Here is a 21085-nt window from a genome sequence, read left to right on the forward strand (position 1 = left end):
TGCAATCCTTCTTTTAGAGGTGTCCGACGCGGAGATCCTAGAGCGAGCATGGAAAGAAGGGTTTCAGGACCCGGGGGAAGGGCAACGTTGAAAACCGAACAGCTAGAAGAAGAAGAGCAGCAGCAGCAGCTGCTGAGGTCAAACTCGGTTGACCACATACTGAAGCTGGAAAAGTGTGATCTGATCCCAAGTGATTTCATTTTAAAGGCTAAATTTGCATGGTTTTTAATTTTTTTCTTTTTATATATATATAAAGCAGTTTTCTCTCTCTCTCTGATTGTATTCTGTGTGGTCAACCCGGCCTTTTTGTCCCTGCAGGTAGTAACTAACTCCTATTACTGCTCATACTAACAATGTAGAGGCTGTTTCGGACCATCTGCCACTCTTACTAACATCTTCCTGTCGTCTGATTGAATTCACGTTAATTAAAGCATGCGTTGTGGTACCAGTGATGCTGATTATAAGACAGTCAACTGGCTTTTCCCTCCCCCGCCCCCCGAAAGCATCAACTTCCCCAAGTGTGTTTTAAGAGCTGAGTTGAGGTTTTATCTCTTAAAAAGCAACTTAAATGTTACTAACCAGAGGAGCTTCCAAGAGCTCTGCAAACTAACAAACTAACCTACTAATAAACTAATTTTCTAACCTTAACTAACTGAAATCACTAACTGTGTTTTTAATGTGACAGTCACCAGAGCACCTTCAAACCGAGGAGCTGCATCGCTTACTGAATGTATTTAAGGGTGTTTGAACGGGTGTTTGAGAAGAAAGAGTGCATGCTGTAGTCAAAGTCAACAATATTTTGAATATAATTGTCATTAAAAAAATATTTTTCAAGGTTACATGTTTACACCAAAGTTGATTTGCGTAAACCTGAGCCATCTTCATTTTCCCAAGTTGGCGTACAATTTTTCACAGGAGACGGTTGTGCCGCTCCGCCAATCCGCGCCGTGTCTCACGATGAGCCTGTGCTGGAAGCTGAAAGCTGCCATAATGTGGCCAGCAGGTCCACAGGAGGGTCATGGCAACATTGTATGGAGGTAGTTTGCCTTGTCAGGCAGAGAAACAGGAAAAGTCAATGAATTTTGCTAGTCACTGATGATAGCTGTGCCACAAAGTGGAGTGAAATTTGATAAAGCATCTAAAGGGTAGATACTCTGATGGTCACGAGGAATCCATAGAGGTCAGTGAAGCTCCCATATTTGCAAGAGTGTCGTATTCAAAATGCCTGACTGCATAATGCTAGCTGTGTAGATATGAGCAACTTCCTGCAAGAAACCTACGAACTGATGTGCGTTTAGCGTAAAACGTTCCGCTCCATCAGGTGGGAAATGACCAAAACTACAAAGCCAAAAGATTTGAGGCCCAAAAATGAACAACGAATCACCAGTTATTTCTCTGTTCTGTGTAAAAGGGGCACTACTATGTAAAATCGACTTATTTTTAACTTTTCATCGTGTTGTTCCCTCACCAAAAACATACCTGAAAGTGTTGCTTTCAGTCTTTCATGCATGTTTGAGAAATCCTTGAATCTCCCGTGGCAACCATTCAGCTGTATTATATGAGCTACGTCTCAGTGAAACAGAAATGCTATAAAGAGTTGATGGAAGAACATTGTTGTGATAACATCCCTGAAGGCAGAGTGTGAGAAAGAGCAAGAGTTTCCTAAAGAGACAGGTCTAATTTGAAAGTGTTAAATTACAAAGTCAAATTTCTTTTAAGCCATATTTGATCTATGCAGCATTTTTGTAACAACTGAAGGCAACATAGTTACTTGACCGTGCTTTAAAATGGCACTAAGTGGCTGGGGAAAAAAAACATAACACTGCCCTTTTTAAAGGATTTTGCTATTTTTTAGACATGCCAAGTTAAAGGAATAACTATGCTACGCATTTTAAAAAAATCTTAATTGAGGAAGGATTTGTTTTTGCTTTCAAAGTTATTTATTTATTTTTTGTTATTTTTGAAGACCCAGAACTTGAGGGTCTGAAGCTGACTTTAAGAGCACCTCTGGAAATATGAATTACCGTAAACAGAAACTGAGCAGGACTGAAAAACAACTATATGGAGCGCACTGTTGTTTAAAGAATGTTTTTTTTTTTCTAATAACTTGATCAACTCAATCCAATTACTTGCATCATTATTCTCAAAAGTTATAGGAAGTTTTAGCCTATCTACTGTTTTGCTACATAGAAAAAACATGTCGAGTTATTTTTCTGAATTACTAATTCTTTGTTTTTTTTTACTACTAACTATTGTTTTTATGCAATTAAGCAAACAAGAATTACTGTCACATTATAATTAATTTGAAATGTTTTGATCTTTATGAGAAAGAATGCTGTCTTGACAAGATATTTTTCCACGACTTTGAAAATTATATCATTACATTCAGCATTTTTTTTTTGTTTGCATCCGCATCGAATTTGAAATTTTAGTGACCTTCTTTTCTGTGTTCCTGTGAGAACCTTTGAAGGGAGACATTCATTTTATATATATTTAATAACGCTGGTAAATGATGGTGCTGCGGAGAGATGACGCCACAGAGATGGAAAGGATTGTTTCTAATCATCAGATTCTCCTTTGCTGCAACAAGAGGTTGGATTGTTTCTGAGTCTTTAAGGCATTAAAGTCATTAAAACACACATTTTCTGAGAAATATGTTCAACAGTCAGCTGCACTAAGTTTTCTTTACTGTTTTGGCAATGTAAACATGTTTTTTTTTTCTTTCCCAGATTATGTTAGTCATTCTGTAAATCAGTGATGGTAAATTGTCCCAGGTGCCACCAAAATACTTTGAAAATTCAATAATGTCTCAATAGTTCTCAGATCAGCCGGAAGAATCATGAATGTAAGAAATGTGTGAACTTTTCATTGCTTCACTGTTTGATGTCTGAACTATTCCTCTGTTAAGAGTTGGTTTTGTGTACAAATAAAGCATTTTTGTTGTGTTTCTGTTCTGGTATGTTGAAATAAAGAAACAATGTAAGACAAGTCAGGTTTTCAATAATAACCAATGATAAATCAGAAAGAAAGTTTTCTGAATCTGGTTTGAAACAGATATTTTTCTTTGTTCCTCCCATTCTTGTCTTTCTTTCCTTCGTTCTGTCTTTCATCCTTTCTTCCCTTCTTCCTATCATTTTATTACTGTTGTAAGATTGAATATCATCACAGTTTCTGCAGACAATCTGTGAGTCTTAAATAATTCTGATGTTTACTTATCACCAACTTTAATCAATTAACAGTTATTTGCATGTTATGTCGGATTGTAACAGCAATGTTTTACTTTATTAGGTTTCAGACAAGGACTGTTTATAGTTAAAAATATTCTTAAAAAACATATTTTAGCGTCTTCAAACAGATTCACTTGAAGGCCAGTTTATAGTATGAATATATTTTAAAACAAAACTAATTGCATTTATTTTTCAGTGTTTCATTTGCATAAGAAAGGATTAAAAACAATTAAATTAAAGTATGTTTCTTTTATCCAGTAATTTCTAAGATGATCACTTTTAACAATTGCTATCTTAGTGGTTATATGACAGAAATAGAATCAGTAATTGCATGAATTTGTATCAGTTGAGTGTTTTAAACTTGTTTTCATGTTTTGTGGACTCATTTCGTTTATTTTAGTAGGCATATTTTGTTTGAGTGATTACAAATGGAAATTAGCTATTGGATAATTATTATTATTATTGTTATTATTTTAATACACGTTCCTCAATAAATAAACTTGAACGTGCTAACTGTTCTGCCTACATCGTGGACATATTTTTACATGCAAATACGCAGGTTTCCAGCAGAGGGCAGCATCTCACCAGGCATTGTGTTTTGTGCAGGTTGCTCCATCGATTGAGGTGTTAGATTTCGTGCTGATATATTCACATTCATGTAATAATGGCGCAATGACATCACATTATTTGGTAATCAATTGTCTAATAGAGAATTTCGACAGCTCTCCATTGAAATGCAAAGAGCCCCTTTTAGGTGGATCAGCAAGTTTAGAACTGAACTCAAAAAGAAGAAGAAGAAAAAAAAAAAAACTTTCAGCGCTAAAAATTGGATGCTCTCTGTCCCGGAGTTTATTCTCCAAAGACCAGATTCAGATTTTCGCTGCAACCAAAAGAGGCTTTTCATTCTCACACGTAAACCACTCCCACTTGTAAACAGTTTGACGTTGCAAGGGCTGCTCATTATAAAGTTTAAAAGGCACCAGCAGAGGGCGCTTATGCGACAGGTCAATCGTGAAAAACAAGGAATATTGGAGCATAAAATCACTATAGCAGCTCTGCAACATGCTGGTGCAGCTCATCCCAAAACATTATGTTCTGAGATGCTGCAGCTTATGCTGCCTGCAGACATTACTTCCACAACTTTTCCATCTAAAACAGCATTCCCGGTCAACGGGAAATCAAACTGTTACTGCCAAGGTAGATCATAACAAAACAGAGCAGAAGGCAGCTTCATCCCGGTGGCCTCCTCCTCTGTTTGGATCAGACTAATGGATCTCTGCCCCTCCCTCACTTGAGCGCCGATGCGTTCCAGATGACGAGGGTTTCGAGAGGTAGGAGCAGCAGGGTCCAGGTCTTCATGGGTCAGCTGTAATTCACCGCAGAAACTCAGAGACCAGAGTCCAAACTGAAGTCTTGGGGCTAAGTTAAGGTCTTAAATATCACGTAAAGTCCAGTTGAAAGGAAGCCATGTTCAAATGAGAAACATAATCGACTTAAACTACGCCCTCTGGTGTGTGGTTATTTCTCCAAACACACCAGCGCTCAGGTTTACTGGGACATGAATACCACAGGGACGTTTCCGTGCTGAAGGAAAACAATGGGGGCTGGTAGCAGAAAACTGAAAAATCAATTTCTTTTAATGTCTTTTAATTGCAGCCAATCCTTCACTTTTGTCTCCCTGTTCTGTCTTTACTAAAATAAGGAATGTGATGGCAGAGCTTGTTCTGTTTACATCTCTGACGGCGTCTGATCCAGAAGCAGCTCTCTGAAACCGGAGCCTCTGAAACCGGAGCCTCCATAGCTGGGTGGATGTCTGCAGAAAACAGCTCTCTACTTTGAAACAACAACAAAAAATCAGCTGTAAAAGATGGCTAGGAAGCAAAAGAAGAAAACGTGAGTTTAGGAAGTATTTTTTTTCTCAGGGGTGCTGTAATCAGAGGTGCTTTGGCCCCACTGAGTTTTAAATAGTAAATCAGCTCAAAGACAGTTCAAACACAGATTGGTTTTCTCTGTAAGCGCGTGCTGGTGTGTGTGTCTGAGTGATTCTGAGTGTTTCTCAGCTTGTAAAGTTCAAATAAAGGCACAGGAATCAGGTTATTATTGTGCAAAGGCTTTCTATTCTTAACTGCACGTTTAGAGCCGCTGTTGTCAAAAGTATTTTTAAAAGCATACGTCTTTTTGCATCTCATCAATTTCCATCTCCAGCCCAGGCTCAAGGTTTTTTTTTATGTTTTTGTGGATTTTCCTGGATTTACTTCCATGCTTCTTCCCATCACATCTGACCAGCTTCATTGTTTATTGTCGAGAAGAGCAGCGTAAGGCTGCCACCACTACAGTCACCTCAGATCAGAGCACCTGCTCCCACATATTTCTTGACTGTTTGCTCCACATTGCTTGCAGGTGAACTGAAAACAGGACTTTTTTTCATGCATTTTGTTTTCTAAGCAGATGCAAAGATTTCTAAGGAATGCTGTATTTAAACTGAGACTGAATTGCACTGTATTTTTCTCATGACAGCTGGAAGCCAATGTATTTATTTTGGGGTAAATGAGTGAAGGGAACTGAATGCAAATACAGGTCAGACTTTAGCTCTTAATTTGTAGGCTTTTGAAAAACACAATTTTCCTCCCCTTTCACAGTTATGCACCAATTTAATGCACTAACTCCACTAAAATTTTATTTATTTTTTGTTGTAAAGTAAAAAAGGATCAAGGGGTGAGTACATTTAATAATCATTATTACTTTCTAGGCCTACTTCATAAAAAATAAAGAAGATCCTTGCATTTAATGATGGTGTGACTTAGCCGTCAATCCCACAAAAAAAATATAACTATAATGTGTCTTTTAGAAAACAGACAGAAAACACTGAATGTTTCATGCAGACATGTTCAGTCTGACTGACGCTTCATTGAGTTGTGGCCTGGCAAACACACGAGATCACATCTCTATAATGTTGCAGCCCAGCAAATATATCACAGAGCAGGACTGGAAGAGTTGAGCTGTAAACTTTGGGTCAAAGGTTGAGGGTCTTTAAATGCACATAAAGAGCTTAGCATCGCACCAGGGGGGGTTTCAAGGAAACTCGTTGCAGACCCGTAAAGCATTTGAAAGAGATTAAAATCTAGCTTATCTCTATGAACAATGCAACTACAGTCTTAATAAGGTCAAAACATGTAAACTCTTGTCTGCACTGCAGTAACACAAAATGTGATTCCAGCAGTTTTTTTGGGAGGCAATGTTTATTTCTCTACTCCACGTTAGGGTTATAGTTACTTTTACTCTTGTTACACCATGTGTTTATTCGCTGTATTGTTCCTCGTGCCGTTTAACCATTAAACTATTTAACACTATTTCCTCCCCTTCCTGCTTTGTCTTCCTTCTAAACACTTACTTCAGTTAATAGAATAGAAATAGCGGTAGTAAGTCAGGGAGCTGCTACTTCTTAAATGTCTTCCTCTTTCTCGGCGACATCAGCCAAACGTTCAGATAAGCAGGCGGACTGAGAGAGCCAATCAGCTCCGCTGGCTGTTGAGTGATGGACAGTAATTAAAAGTTAGCTAATGACCTCTTCACACCTGACATTTCAACAGGGAGGTCCCGGACACCATTATCTACATATAGATTAAACAGCGTAATTGGTGGAGAGATAGGGTTAGGAGGATGGCAAAAAGGAAAGGGAGAGGGGTTGGAAAAAAGGCCAAGCCATTGCCAAACCATTAAGCAGAATATCTGAGTGACACTCTGATTTTGCTCCTATTGCTAATGCGACAGGAATTGAGCTGAACTAAAATGCTAAATGAACGGAGGCCTATCTCGGTGCGGTTATTAACGGGGCAAACAGCGGCCGTGGAAAATAGCTTTAATTTCATAATAATTGCCAGGCAGACGTGACACGCTGCCGACACAATGTGATGGCGAAGAGAGGGGGAGACAGAGAGGCAAGGAGGACACGAGGAACCTCCTCTCAGGATAAATATGGCTGGTTGGCGCCTCGCTTCTGCCATTTAGAGAAAGTGACTCTGTACAATGGAACAGGGAGAGAAAAAAACGGGACTATGCGCAGTGTCATTACCGTGGTGGAAACAGAAAAATAATACAAAAAAAGTTCTTGAGCAAGTTTCAGTAAAACTAAAACTATTAGACAAACTGATCGTGCTCCCTGACGCTGAAACGCTCAAAACAAAAGTTGGCCAGTAAGGTTTGCTAGCGAAAACAGTTTCCCTGATTCCTTGAACACAGATTTAAAACATAAGGCAAATATTAGAACAATTTTGCTGCTTAAATCCTTCCTTCAGTTTGGTGGTGCTGCAGACTTGTAAAAGCTCTGGTTAGCAAGCTCGCTTTGTGTTTCTCTCTCTATTTAGCATAAACAGCTCAGCTAATGCAGTGGGTCATATCTTTCTTATCCATCATTACACAATGTTTTGTTCTGCTGTGCAGAGCCATCCTAAAACCCCACACGTCTTTTCATCTATGAGCCCCCCAGAAAAATGAAGTTAAAGACTTGCTTGTCAACAAACATTGCAACCTTACCCTCCGAACACTTAACACTTGTTTTATAGCTATTGTAGAGAAGCTGGTTGGCCTACTTTTCAACTAAAAATGATTTAAAATAAAATTAGGGATTTTTTTTTTTAAACTCTGTCTTGTCCACATCTAAAGCATTTAATCACATATCAACCCTAACTTGGAATTACCTTAAGTGGTTTAGATTTGCACCACAATTTGCTGGAATTTTGGCTCATTTTTCCTGACTGTAACTGAGCCTGGTTTGCAGACTGCTTTGCTCTCTCACACATCTTTTTCAGCTCTGCTCATAAGTCAGTCTTTGTTGATGCAGAAGTCGTTTCACTTTGGATTATTAACACTCTCACTCTTCCAACCTCAATCAGTAACTTCACTAGGTCTTCACTTGATTCACACATCCATCTCTTGGACTCAGAACCAGTCTTCTTCCTGGACAGTACGACGGCTGCACATTCTCATGCTGTTTACATACGCACACGTTTGAGCAGATCAACATGGAGTCGTCAAGCATCCGAAAAATGAACACACCAAACTTGTGGAGGTTCACAATTCTCCTTATGTGTGATGTGTTGCCTTAAAACACATCCACCGGTCTGTCTCTATCAAACCTAAATGATGAACCTATCAGAAGCTCACAAAGCGATAGCTTCAGTATATGGGCTTTCCCAAATTGATTAAATTCACTGTAACCCTAATGTATCTAATCCTCTGAGTATAAGAAAGTAATAAGAACGTCTTTACAAAATCTATCACTTGTTATTCTGTCATTTATTAAATAGAAATAATCATGGTAACTATGACTGACTTACAAGAGTAAAGGTTTGGCCTTCAGCTGGAGCTCGGAGTTGGGGTGCAGTGAGATGTTTCGCCACTAGATGTCCCTGTTGCTTTAGTCTAGAAGCTTCACTTTCGGTACTGGAGTGTGTATCTGAGTCATCTGTCCATGACTTGTCTCTCCAGACCTCGGGTTCATCCATCATGTCCAGAGCTGCTTGTCTTTCTTAAAATCAAACAAGAAAACATTTCTTTAATCCTCCCTGCTTCATCTTTTCTATCCTCTTTCCTCTACACTCGTTTTTTGTCTCTTCTCTGCCCCCCTGGCTTCGATAAAAGGATCACTTTACTGTTTATACAAGCGAATTGGCGTTGTTAACAGGTGTAGGGTAACAGGATACCTACACTGGCAGGCACACACAGAGCGGGTCGCACCCCTCCTCGTTTCCTCGCCCTCACCAGCCATACTCCACTGATGGATTCCACCCACCATTCATCTAAATTATGTCACCAACAATGAGCTATCAGTTCAATCCGGCCCAAACGAAGCCCTGGGTTTGTTTCTGTTGACACTTCCTCAGCACTCACTTCTCCTCCTGATTACCGTCAGGGTCGGCGGGAGTGAGGCTCAGCCGAGGCTCGGTGCCGGGGTTTCACTCCACCGCGCGTCACTGGTGTGTGTGGTCCTATTTTTTGCTGCCACTTGCAGCTGTTTTCAGGCAGAGGGGTTTGCAGTCATCAACGACACGTCTCGTTTGTACGGATTCTGAAATGCTGTAAATTTAGCGCTTGATAAAACTTTATTCAAGGTGCAAATTGCCTACGTCGTCGTCATAAAAAGAGGCTTAGCGTGAAAAGGTCAGCATGCAAGTCTGGTTAAGAACCAAAGTTAATCATGGCAGCAAAATGAGTCCTGTCTGACAGGAAAGTTCAAACAGGCCATTATGGCTGTGTAAACAGAAAGTGTTCCTTAACTCCAGCCATTTTAATCCAGTCCAGCCATGTTGGATCCTGTGTTCGTCTCCCCTCCCCAGCTTTCTCCGAGCGGCCCCCCTCCTTCTCTCCCATGATGTGTTTAATTCCATTTTTTCTCCTGGCGTCCCTTAGAAATACTCCCAGCTGCATGACAGATGCTAGATTTCTATTCTTGTCTTTCTCTGTTTCTACCTTTCTCAAATGGTTTTCTTTCTTTCTCAAATTTCTGTCTTTCATTCTTTGTTTCCGTCTTTGTCGTGATGAGTACTAATATTATCCACAGAGCTATCCCAGCACTCCAGCGACACATGCTGAATTACCACACTATTAATACAGGCAAAAGGTAGTGAGAATCACAGCTCTAATATTTTATTGGACAACATTTAACTTTGAGTGATGCACACAGTTAGTGCGGCATGAGCAGTAATTGATATCCTTCCTGAGTTGTTTCAAAGGTCTTCTTACAAAAGTGTTGTACTTTGAACCACAAAGAGTCTCCAACACGTCCCGAAAGTAACAACAAATTACATCCTTTGACCAACTCCATCTCATACTACTGCCCCCGTATCATCTGAAGTACCTCCATGTCTTAATTCTGCGTCGACAGATTTAGCCATTGCTTTTTAATGGTCGCCTTGGATTGGAATACCAGCCAGGTCTTTCCTCCTGCAAGACAACAGTGCAAACATCTATCCCACTGTGCAGACCACAGTATTGGCCCTAACCAACTGAGGTAATACCATATCATCATACTGTCCATAAACAACTGAACAATAATGCTACCCCCACAGGCCTATAAAGTGTATTCACCCCTTCACCTCCTCTTTATACCCTGTTGAGCATCACTCTGGAGCTGGGTAAATCTGCACTCATCTTTCTGTTACTCTAGATTTTAACCTTGTTCAAGTTTTGCACATACAAATTACTTTCTTAAAAAGACGAGTGTTTAGCTCTATTAGCTTGAGCTCTCCTTGTAAAGTGAGTGTGGAAGAGCCCTTATTATGAGTTTGTTTAACAATTTGCTTTAGACTAAATGTTGAGCAAATGTTATTAGTTCCAATAACAAAGAAACATTTTACATCAATGTTTTTAAGCACTTTTCCTTCAGGTCGAACATACCACACTAAAGAAATAATTGTTCTGTGTAGCGGGGCTCTGTTACGACTTGGACAAACAAATAGTAGGCCTATGCTGCAAGTTCACTTCAGATGGTGTTTATTGTGCTTATCTTCTGGTAAAAAGAAGAAAAAAAAAGAAGAAGAAGAAGCTGTGTAGCATATTTACAATAGCCTTCCAGGCAAATTAAAAACAGACAAAAACAGCAGTACCTTCTTCACAGCTCAAAAGTCCATCACCTTCAACGTGACCTGCCTGTGGTGCAGCCACACAGGCTCCGCCCACAGGAATACGAAACAACAACAAAAAATTACCCCAGTAAACTCTTATTAAAGTGTACAAAAGAAAATAATAACACTGAGAAAAAAACCTAAAAATAAATAAACTAGTGACCAAAAATACAATACTCAATTTAATAGAAAAACGCTTAATACGTCCTGATGACGTCATTACGCCGTCATGCGACTCCTTCCAGACGCGCTTTAGACCGGAAATAGCTTTGTTTACAAATTTGAACCGGGAAAATGTTTGCCACTGAAAATTACGAGCTAGGATGGATATGACAACTGAGGCAGGAACACCGTGTGAGCACCACGACGAACCACGCCAGTTTGAGCTGAAACCAAAAAGTAAGTTGTTGGGTTTTTCATCTGTTTGTGTGCTTGTATGTCAACACGGACTTTACTGACTACGTACCAGCTAGTTACGGTTCCTCCGTTACATTCTGAAAATCTGTTTTGACTACTAGGCCAAGCTCTCTCTTCTGATATGTTTTCTTATATTGCTTTTGTTTTTTTAGGATTAAGGACCTGCTTACTTGCTTATTGCATCTGCTAGAATTGAGTAGTTAGTTACTAGCTGATGTCACTGCAAGGACATTCAAGTCGGAAGGCCTTAGATATTTGTTTAAGTAAATCCAGGGGTGCATAGTTTTGCTTTACAAGAACTCACTTGCCCTTCTCTTTAGTCTGTCAACGTTACGTCCCCCAAACTTAAGAAACAAAATCCTGATGAACTTTTAAGCATAAAAAGGTCCTCCACCTGCACTGAATTTATTAAACAGAATTCCTCCAACATGAGTCAAAATCCCACTCCTTTCCTGGTTGCTTCTGAACTGTCTGGAAGTGAAAAACAACAGATAAAGAAAGATACCGAGATTATCCGGAAACAGGGAAATTACAATGATGTTGCACTGCTTTTCTGATTGGCTACTTAACTGAGCCTAACTACAAATTTGTTGGCTTCTTATTTCATACAAATAACCCAATGTTTTTCCTCAGATTGCATCACTGCAGTTTTAAGATGCACCCAGTAAATTCCACCTCTACATAAAATCTTGTGATTGCGCCTCTTCCAGGATCATTGTCTTTCTTCTTTATTGGATTTTAGTTCTTGCACAGAAGCCACGAAGAGCTTAAAGTGTGATAGAAAAAGATGCAATACTTTGTTTTTCGTATCTACACTCCCAAACATTTTAAAAGGCACATTTTACCCATGCCTGACAGGAGGTTCACAAGCCTCACAAAAGAAAGCCCTTTCACAACATTTGCGTCATTCCTTTGATGTCGAGACATTATATGTCTTTCTAAAAACCCAACATCAGACGGGCTAGCGTGTCATCTCCTAAGAGAGAGGCACTTGACTGAAGTCGCTGTGCAGACAGTACAAAGCCTCCAGATTGGTCCATATTCATGAAGGTGTAGCTATTACTGACATATTTTCTTATGGGAACAAATCACCAGCAGGGTTGAGGATGCTGCGGTATGTTCTTAAATCTCTGGAGCTTTTCCTGACGTTTGCATTGTGTGGTACTTGTCATGTGGGGATGTTCTCACGGACTGGACAGGTTCGGGGACCCCTCTGACATAGGAGTTGCTGGGTGGGTGCCGGTGTACCAGGTGAAGCTGAGTTTATTGGAGCTGGCTTTTGGGGAAGTTAGATGTGTGGAGTTTGAAATAAAGTTAGAAAATCCAAAAACGGACAAAAAAATAAGAGAGAATATTTATGGTTTGATATTTATAGTAAATGTTGACATAAAAACCGGCAATGGAAGTTCATAGTATAAGAAAGTAAAGTTTAGATATAACACAGTTAGTGATTGTCCTCCAACCAAATTGTTAATTATTAATAGCCAAAGGAGAGAATTGTCCCACGTTCTAGGTGACTTTTGGATAAGTCTGGATAAGTTGTATGTACAGAACCTTAAAAAAATATATTCGTGTCTATTGGTCTTTCTAGAACCACGTTTTGCGTCATTTACAGCTGCACATATTTTTGGGAATATCACTGCCAGATTTCCACCTCTGAATACCTTCCCTCATCCTTCTTTACTGAATAACTCAAGCTAGCTCAGGCAGACTGGATGAAAAGTGTTATTCTTTTCTAGTCTTTTCACAAATTATTGACTGGATTTAAGTCTGGATTTTGGTGTCAAAATCCTTTGTTTTTATTTACTGTAACTGCACAATTCAATAATTTATCAACCATAGTACTGCAATGTTTTTATGTTTTTTTTATAGTCTGTATTTTTATTACTCTAATGGAAAGTAGTTTGGTTAAGTGCTATGAAAATAAATTTTGATTGATTGATAGAAAATTCTAACACGTTTTAATCTAAACTGTCCTCAGCCTTAAATGATTTGGATCCTCTAACACAGTGGTCTCAAGCTCCAATCCTGACTTTTGTCTCTCTGCTTCAGTACACCTGACTCCAACATTAGCACATTAGCTTAGCTCTTTAAAGCTTGACTGGATGCTACAGAGGCAGTTTCACCATTTATTTCAAGTGTGTCGGACAAGGAATGCACCTAAAAGTTGCAGGACTCTGGCTCTGGAGGAATGCAGTTTGAGACTTGAGTTGATGTCAGGTTTTAGTTTTCGCCAACACACCTTGTTTTGTCTTGTCTCATCTGACCAACTCACCTCTTAGACATGTTTGCCGTGCCCGCACAATGACTTGTGCAAACTTGCAAATTGGATTTGTTATTGCTTTCCTTCAGCAATGGCTTCTATTCCCAACCATTCCAAGAAGAGCAGATTTGTGGAGGGCACAACAAATAGTTATCCTGTCAACAGATTGTTCCGTCTGAACTCGGCATCTCTGCAGTTCCTCCAAAGTTACCACGGTCCTAGTGGCTTCTCTCTGATTAATGCCCTCCCTCCATGGCCTCTCAGTTTAGATGGACGGCGATGCCTTAATAGTTTGCAGTCGCCATATTTTTTCGATATTTGATTGCTGGGCTGTCTCCGCAACGTTTGTGCTTTATTTCTGATCTGTTCTTGGTCTTCTTTTTTTGTTCTTTAATGTTCTCCAACAAAATCTCTGAGGTCTTCACAGAAAAGCTGCCTTCTTACTGAGATTAATCTACACACACTTATAATCTGAAGACAATTAATTGCACTGCATATTATTTACGGGCAGCAGAAATAATGAGTCTGAATTCAACAGTTTTCAGAATTTTGTCAATTATTTTCAAATGTCTTATAAATTGATGTCCTTCTCGTTCACAATGATCCGCTGCTTTGTGTTGATCTATCAGATGCGTGGTATAAATGTGTCAGAGTGTCCAGTGCACTCCAGGAATGTGTTTTTATTCTGTTTTTAGCAATCTACCAATCCCTAAAGCCAGACGACTTCCTGAATTGTCAGATATTTGCATGAGATCTTTATTTTTAATGCAAATTCATCCAAATGTGTTCACTTAAACTGGCACAGTGAATTGTCCTACCAGCTTTTCTCTACAAATGTTCTCCCACCTCCAGAATGACATTGAACATGCAGCGAGTGGCAAGCACAGGAGACTGAGGGTTAGCAACAAGTCAATAACCAAAACACAGCAGAGCACTGAAGGTTATAAAGGTGTTGTGTGTGTGCAGACTGCTTAAACGAGCATCTACCTGTGTGCTTTGGAGTGCTTGCTCAGGAAAGCGGTCTGTAGTCTGTTGCAAACCGAGGTATTCCTCCTCTGCCTCATTAGTGCTGATTTACGCCACTACTAGGTAAAAGAAGGCAGGATGGACCTCCCTCTCCCCCCCCGCCTCTCTCTCTCTGCCATTTACACACACACACACACACACACACACACACACACACGCAGACACACTGCCCTGCAATGCTCCTTTTTCTCTATTTTCTCCCTTTCTTTCCTTATCTCTCTCCTTCTCATTCTCCTGCCACGCACAGACAATGGGGCCCTGGAGAATACCGGCTTGTGCTGAATTATTCAAATCAGCAGTGGCAGCAAGCCGGAGAGCAAAGGAGAGAGGCAAGAAGGTAGAGGAGAGAGAAGGGTAGCTGGAAAAGTGAGAGAATGCGGGATAATGGGGGGGAGGATTTGGAGGGAGAGGAGCAGGCAGAGACGGAGGATTGTAGCAGAGGTGAAACTCGTTGTCTCTGCATGCAAATAGCCTCTTGCTTCTTTTTCTCCCCCCCCCCCACCTCTCTCTGTGAGTCACCCCCTGCCCTTCACCGCTTCATTAATACACATCTGTACCCCGGCCCTTCCATCCACCTCCTTCCCCAACTCACTCCTAGCGGGGGGAAGAAGAGAGAAACATACGACTGGAGGTGGGGGTGGGAGGAAGGAGGAGCGGTGAGCTCGACAGCAGCAGCAGCAGCACGCTGTTGGCAGGGGGGGAGAATGCGCCGGTAATTAGCCAGCACCAGTACAAACGAAGAACCCAGGAAGGAGAGAGGAGAAGAGTGGGAGAGGAAGAAAAGAGCAAAGCTCTGAAAACAAGCCTCCTGCCAGGCTGAGCTCCCCAGAGGCAAGACCTGGACATGACGGTGTGCAGTCTGGGAACAAAGGAAAGAGAGGAGAGCCGGGGAAAAGATGGGAGGCTGAAGAGTGGGCCCATGACAGCACCTGCAGAGATGGAGAATCTGATTTTGTGCTCGTGTGTGTGTGTGTGCGTGCGCGCGCGTGCGTGCATGTAGGTATTATTTTCTTGTGATTGTGAATGCCACTCGGTGAAGGATGACTTTAGGTGTAGAGTGACAAGATGCCTCTGTCTACCTCTGACTCAAATCTGTATTTTAATTCGCCTTACATTCAGCATAATCCTCTTCAGAACTACCAGCACTCTTTTGATGACAGTGGATCCCCCCCCCACCTCCCGCCTGTGCTGTCTGGTTGTCTATATAAACCGCCACATAATGCATCACAGAGGCTGCACAGCGTGAGCCGTTTGACGACACAAGCCGAGCAAATGCCGACTAGCAGCTAACAACAATAATAACAAATAAATGCCCTGATATTATGTATTATATGCCTGGGAATTAATTCCAAACACGAGTTATTGATATGTCTCTAAGCCCTTTAGTTCACAATAACACACATCACAATTTTGTTCAAGGGAAATGCTTCACAAAGCAAATGAATTCTCTTGAGGTCACGCAGGAGTGTCATTTCTCCATTAAAAAAAAAAAAGAGGACACTCGTCATCTGGTGTCATCTCTGGGTTCCAAAATGAACTCTATAATAAGAGATTCTGACCCGACCTTTATAATTAAGTAAGAGCTTGTAAAATTCTGCAGCTGGTTCTTCAAAAGTGAGTCTGAGCAGCGAGTGTATATATATGTGTGTGCACGTGTGTGTGTGTGTAATTGAGAGACAGAAAACTTGACCCTGGAGTCCTTTGCCAGCCTCATTAGTGAGAGGACTTGGTTCATTACATGACGTGAGTGAGGAGTGAGGGCTCAGCAGAGATCACACACCAAGAGGGTGTTTGTGTGTTTTTCTACTTTTGGATTAAAAATACACAATGTCATTTTTTTTAATAGATCAATATATGGTTTTGTAGCAGAAAAGTTTGTCTCTGTTGTGGCATTTTTGATTTTTCTCCCAATGTTTGTGTTGGTGCTTGTAAAAAAAAAAAAAAATACTGATGAAAACGGCAAAAAGTTCAAATAAATCCACTGAGTAGTACGGGTAACAGGCCAGCTTGAAAAATAAGCTCTACCTCTGCTAACATTTGACTCAATTTGTTTAATAGGATATTCTCCATCAGCTCCATCTAGCAGATACTAGAGTTCATAGTTCCATCAATTACTAAAAGTTGTTTAGATACTAAACATCCTTCGTCATGTTTCACTGGTATGATGTTCTCTTTCTGAAATTCAGCATCAGTTTTACCCCAGATGTTACAGGATGCGCACGTTACGAATGCTTCCATTTTTACGTCATTAGTCCTCGGCACATTTACCCCAAACACTTGGAAAGCATCAAGGTTTTAGTTGGTAAATGTGAAACAGACCTGCATGTTCTTTGTGATTTGGCTGTAGCTTTTCCGTTGGAACTCTCCCACAGATTCAATGTTTTTTTTTATGCCAGTCTTTTTCCTGTTGTTGGATCATGAACACTGACCTAAACTGAGACAAGCCGGACTGGAATGCTTCAGATGTTGTTCTGGGTTTTTTTTTTTTTACTTCTGAATGAGTCTTTGATGCTCTCTCTCTTTTTTATTTATTTATATTTTTATTTTATTAGCCAGGAAAGGGTACCACTCGTCCATGTTTGCTACATTTGTGGATAATGTCTCTCATATTGTAAGGGTTAAAAATGCCTTTTTAACCCTTTTCAGACTGACATCTGTCAATAATTTTCTTCATGTGTGATTTCATGAGAGGGAGGTATAATATTTTGGTTTTTAATGTATTTTCATGGCTACACAGTTCTTAGAGCAATTTAAGCTTGACAGGATAAAATGGAACAAAAGAACATATAAATAAAAGAAGGTGATTTATATGCGGACTGTTTTTCCCTTTACCTTTTTGTTTTTGCAGCTTGCTTCCACTTAGTACAGAATGACTTGAGAATTAAAGGCTTTCCACATTGTTCAGGTGTTTAGGATTTCCTTTGCCTTTCTCCTCACCACAGCAGATGGATGGATGTCAATGCTGAGAAAACTGAGATTTCTATTTCTCTTTACAAAAATGTTTTCAGTTTTAGTGCTGGATCTAAAAGTACATTTTGATGCATAATTTTCAAGAAACCTGTCCTCGTGTATTGCCTTTTTCCACTTATTTCCCTTTAGTTTTTCCCGGCAATTAATCCTGCAATAAAAATATTTCCCCCGTTTCGGTTTTCACATGTAGCGTATATCTTTTCGGTTAATGTATTCCAAAAGTTGAAGCCAGTCCTGCAGGAAAATCTGCAACCATTCATGCCTAGAAGAACTGAGAGTGGGCATCAGTAAAATGTGATAAGATATATGAATTATTACCATATACATTGGGGGAAAAAAATAAAAAAATAAATCAAAGATTTCTGTTTTTGGAGACACACACAAGGCTATGTGACTAATTTGTGATTAGTAGCTATCTTCAATTTTAAAAAATGTCACAATATTAAGTATAATGAACAGGAAATTTGATGAATACTCTTTATAAATATGCATAAAAGTTTTAAAAGCATACATGACAATAAGCTTTTTTTTTTCCTCCTTGCCCTCATTGACGTGAAGAAGCGCCTCATGCCGGCTGTGGATCGATGCCTCCCTGCGGGTCCCAGAGCGTGAGGCCCGTCCAGCCATGCGGAACCCCAGGGGAGCTGGCTGCGGTTTGATATGCCGCATGATGTCTTCCAGCACAGCTGCAGCCAGCCAACCTGCGCCCCCCCCCCACGTCTCTCCACACACCGTTTGGAGTTTTAGCCCAGCGCTCTACTGGGAGCCGGGCTTGGCAGTGTTGGTTACAGGTCTCAGACGGACCACTGATGGGGCCCTTCTGCTCAGCATCCCTTTGTGAGCAGGTAGAAAAGGGGGAGAGAGACAGGTGTGTTTATGTTCCACTTGTTGCACACAGCCACCCAGAACAGATGCCCTCTGATTTCTAAGAGGACAGTGAGGAGGAAGACACTACAAAGAGAGAAAGGGACACGGACTGGAAGAAAATTTGATGGTGGAAAAATGTAACTATTTTCAATGAAAGAGTCGTAAAACCGATTTGACCAAAGGTTTGCCATATGTACATTTCCCCCCCATCGCAAAAATACTTCCAGCATAAAGCCATCTTTTTTTTTTTCCCAAGAAAGTCCTCTTTTTTTCTTTCCCAACCAGCGTCCTGGGTTGGTTTGAGAAAATGCTTCCCAGTCATTAGAGAGTTTATGAAATCATATCGGCATTACACCATGCTCTCGGAGCAGACCTTATGCACAGTCTCTGAGCTGAAGAGTGCATCGGAGTCGGGACGTTTGGCTCAGCAGGTTGTAAGGACTCTGAGTAATCAGGGTTTGGGGATTCTAATTAGGACAATTAAGTCCTAATTACAATGTAAACACATACTGCTGCCAGAACTGCAGCCCCCTAGAGTGAGGCCTTTGTAGCATGAACTCCCATTCTGCTCCGCTGTCAGCAACATCCTCGTATTCTGCAGTCCTAACTTGAATAGATGATACGGCTATTGAGTGCAAGCAGAAGTGACATACAACCTTTAATCAAGCAAGTCCATCTTTAGCTGCTTTGCCTTTCGGATTTATCGCCGTCATAGTTGGTGTGGCTTTACATCAAATGTTTATGGTGTTCAGCTGGAAGACAAATAGCAGATCCGTTTGAGTGTGACACAGGGATCAGTATGGACCCGCTAGATGCATCTGGAGAACTTTATAAATATGTTAAGCATTTAGAAGTTACTGCCATCCGTCCATCCATCATCTTTAGCTATTCCGAGACCCCCATGCGTAGTCCAGCAGGGAAACCTCGACATTCACCTCACTAGTGAGCTTTTCATAGGATCACAGAGCTACCGCAGGGCATAACCCTGAAAGATTTTCACTCAACGTTTGTGATTTTTTTGCACCAGTAATCCACTGATTCTGGCCTTGTTCAAACTGTATATGAGCATATTTTTCCGATGGATTATTTACACTTCTTAATATAAATTATCATTGTAAAATGAGACTGACAGAACGACTAAGTCAACCTACCACCCTTCCACTCCTCAAGAAAAAAAACAAACAAATTTTCTAAAGTATTGCACCAGGTCAGCTCAGGCTACTATGGATTTATTTTGAACGAGGCTCCTGGCCAACATTAATATATGGGGAAAAAAAAAATAAAGCATTGAAGTGAGTGACTGTGTGGTCTATTTGTTTAGTCAGATGTCAGCTTGCGGGATTCATATTAAAAGGTTGGGGTGGATCACAGTTTTCCTTGGAGATAATTAAGGGTAACGGGTTGATTTAGGCAGTCCCCCAGAAGAGCTTCTAAATGTAGATGAGGCAAGAAAGCTTTGTGCTGTCTATCCTCCCTCTCTTAAGGTCAGTTCATTTTTATCCTCCCCTGACATCAATTTCATCTTCTGGCTAAACCGTTGACGTCTGTACTCTGCCCAAAGTACGCCAGCATGGGCTAAAAAATGCTAAGCTGGATGTTTGTCTTGCATATTACATTCCACAAAAGAGAGCTTCTGTTCTTGATGTCTGCTGCCCACCACCGGGTTTTTCGGTGTGCAAGTGTCTATGAATATCACTCATTTTAGCGTGTGGAGAAGCTTGGAAGCTTCCAAGGACCAGTCTCAAGTCTCAGCTGTGTAACCTACGCATAATTAAAACGGATTAGCATCAAAATCAATGTAGAAAAAATATTAGATGATAACGTATGTATTCCCTATGTTTTTGAAGAAAGAACATTGGGACATGACAGAAACAATGATAGAAAAAAACTCCAATGTACATTAGTCAGAATGAAATAGAAGTTTGTAAAAGTGTAACCTGTTTTCTTTAGGTTACGCTTTGCAGCTTTACTGCAAAAATATCTGCAGTAAAGCTGCAAAGTGGAGAGCACAAACTGAAGAGCATAAATGAGCAACAGGTTTAGCGACTGAGAAGATGGGCTGAAATTTGGGATAAGGAACAGGAGGATCTGACAAGAATAAAGGAGTATTTACATTCTGGGGAGGCGATAATGCAAACCCGACAGCTGTGTGGGGAAATTTACTAACTGACCCAAAACTTTGTACATGATATAAGATGGTACTGAGGAAACCGAACAGAACACAGGAATAGCTAAAGATGAAGACTATCCCATCAGCAACACAAGCTGAGTAAAACAATCTTGATTAAAAAGGTTCAAATGTAATTAAAGTTGGCGTTTTGCTGTTTGAGTTCAACCCATGAGGAACTTCATGAATCCTTTAGCCATAAACTCCCATCTTTGGATCTTATTATGCAAAACTATTTAGATATAGACCAAAAAATATGTACTTCTTGGTACAAGCGGGGATAGGCGATGGGTGGACGGAATGAAGTTTCTGGCTGTGAGCAAAGACCTTTTTAAAGTTTCTGACTGAAACTGCAAAAGACTTACAAGTAAAGTTGCAAGTATGGAGCAAAAAAAATAAAATAAATCCAGGACCTTCTTTGTAACATTTGACTTGTCACAACTATGCCGGAAAAAAAAAAAACAACAACAAAAAAACATTGTTTCCAATGATGTCAGCAGCAAAGGCTGTTATTAAAATGGAGGTG

The 21085-nt window shown here is 40.4% G+C and overlaps 2 long non-coding RNA genes across 4 annotated transcripts; one reads left to right on the forward strand and one right to left on the reverse strand.

The window, feature by feature from the left end:
• Positions 1-2402: 2402 nt before the first annotated feature.
• On the reverse strand, positions 2403-10860 carry LOC107837638 (uncharacterized). Of its 3 annotated transcripts, none has more exons than XR_001663681.1 (4): positions 10832-10853; positions 10084-10169; positions 8564-8754; positions 2403-5057 (listed from the first exon to the last, which is right to left on the reverse strand). It is a non-coding gene; the product is annotated as an uncharacterized LOC107837638 (long non-coding RNA). The 3 variants fall into 3 exon arrangements; XR_001663680.1 differs by having other exon boundaries at positions 2403-5060; XR_001663682.1 differs by lacking the exon at positions 10084-10169 and having other exon boundaries at positions 2403-5060; positions 10832-10860.
• Positions 10861-11132: 272 nt separating this feature from the next.
• On the forward strand, positions 11133-19688 carry LOC103146250 (uncharacterized). Its single transcript, XR_477105.2, has 2 exons — positions 11133-11248; positions 18084-19688. It is a non-coding gene; the product is annotated as an uncharacterized LOC103146250 (long non-coding RNA).
• The last annotated feature ends 1397 nt before the right edge of the window (positions 19689-21085 follow it).

The sequence above is a fragment of the Poecilia formosa genome, unplaced genomic scaffold (assembly GCF_000485575.1).
Source record: "Poecilia formosa unplaced genomic scaffold, Poecilia_formosa-5.1.2 Scaffold5, whole genome shotgun sequence".
In the NCBI taxonomy this organism is placed as follows: Eukaryota; Metazoa; Chordata; class Actinopteri; order Cyprinodontiformes; family Poeciliidae; genus Poecilia; species Poecilia formosa.